Source organism: Mandrillus leucophaeus, unplaced genomic scaffold, assembly GCF_000951045.1.
Source record: "Mandrillus leucophaeus isolate KB7577 unplaced genomic scaffold, Mleu.le_1.0 Scaffold2, whole genome shotgun sequence".
In the NCBI taxonomy this organism is placed as follows: Eukaryota; Metazoa; Chordata; class Mammalia; order Primates; family Cercopithecidae; genus Mandrillus; species Mandrillus leucophaeus.
Window position 1 is genome coordinate 12080162 of NW_012102031.1, and position 1707 is coordinate 12081868.

Genomic DNA, 1707 nt, shown 5'->3' on the forward strand with positions numbered 1-1707 from the left:
TTTTTGAGACAGAGTCTCATTCTTGTCACCCAGGCTGGAATGCAGTGGTGCAATCTTGGCTCACCGCGACCTCTGCCTCCCGGGTTCAGGTGATTCTCCTGCCTTAGCCTCCTGAGTAGCTGGGATTACAGGCGCCTGCCACCACGCCTGGCTAATTTTTGTATTTTTATTACAGACGGGGTTTCACCATGTTGGCCAGGCTGGTCTCGAACTCCTGACATCTGGTGAGCCTCTCACCTTGGCCTCCCAAAGTGCTGAGATTACAGGTGCTAGCCACCACGCCCAGCTGAATCTTTTCTACTCTTGCATCCACCTTGCAGAAAACAAACACCCATTACAAGTGAAAGACTATAAATAGTAACACATAATCGCTTGTAACATTATCTTCTTTACAAAGCATTAAACAGCCAGCACCTAACTCTGTTTGATATATAGAGGACGCAGAATAAATATATTTTTAGTTAATGAATAAATTACATAGGTATCACCAGATCTGGTTTATGAACCCCTGCCTTTCTTTTGGCAATGTAGAGGCTTCAAAAATTGGCATTTACCTACTTCAGTTTTAGGATTTATAGAACTTAAAGTGAACTGGGAAGGAGTTCTTGTGGTGTGATCATTGAGAATAGTTGGAAATAGTTTCATCAATATCATGATACCTTCCAATTGAAAATAGAGAAAAAAAAGAGAAGAAAAAGTCTAGAGTTAAACTACTCAGCTTAAAAATCCCTGGCCGGGTGTGGTGGCTCATATCTGTAATCCCAGCACTTTGGGAGGCCGAGGCGGGCGGATCACGAGGTCAGGAGAACGAGACCATCCTGGCTACGCAGTGAAACCCTGTCTCTATTAAAAATACAAAAAATTAGATGGGCGTGGCAGCAGGCACCTGTTGTCCCAGCTACTTGGGAGGCTAAGGCAGGAGAATGGTGTGAACCCGGGAGGCAGAGATTGCAGTGAGCCGAGATCACGCCATTGCACTTCAGTCTGGGCAACAGAACGAGATTCTGTCTCAAAAAAAAAAAAAAAAAAGAATCCCTAAAAAGCTGCTATAGACATGATAGATAAATCCTCCTCTTTGTAATTATTTAAGTAAACAAAATACTTTTTAATTTGCCCTTACTATTGAATGCTATAGTTGAAAGATTAGACATCAAAAAGCCTTAATATTCCAAATAACTTAGGAGGGCCTTGTTCATTGTGTGTCTCTAACGTAGAATCATTGTGTGTCAATAAAGTGGGCTGGTTCAGGCGGGATGCATGGTTCATGCCTGTAAGCCTAGCATTTTGGGAGGCCAAGGCAGATGGATCTCTTTAGTCCAAGAGTTTGAGACCAGCCTGGGAAACATGGCAAAACTTTGTCTCTGCAAAAAAATACAAAAATTAGTCAGGCATAGTGGCGTTTGCCTGTAGTCCCAGCTACTCAGAGGCTGAGTCAGGAGGATCCCTTGAACCCAGGAGGCGGGGGTTGCAGTGAGCCGAGATCACGCCACTGCACTCTAGCCTGGGCAACAGAGCAGGATTCCGTCTCCAAAAAAAAAAAAAAATAGGCCAGGCGTGTGGTGGCTCATGCCTATAATCCCAGTACTTTGGGAGGCCAAGGTGGGCGGATCAACTGAGGTCAGAAGTTCCAGACTAGCCTGACCAACATGGAGAAACCCTGTCTCTACTAAAAGTACAAAATTAGCCGAGCGTGGTGGCGGATGCCTG

The 1707-nt window shown here is 44.8% G+C and overlaps 1 protein-coding gene across 1 annotated transcript in view; it reads left to right on the top strand.

Annotated features, from left to right (window-relative positions):
* PRR14L (proline rich 14-like) overlaps positions 1-1707 on the top strand; it is a 73071-nt gene that overhangs the window by 37452 nt on the left and 33912 nt on the right. The gene's annotated exons all lie outside the window — the stretch shown is intronic.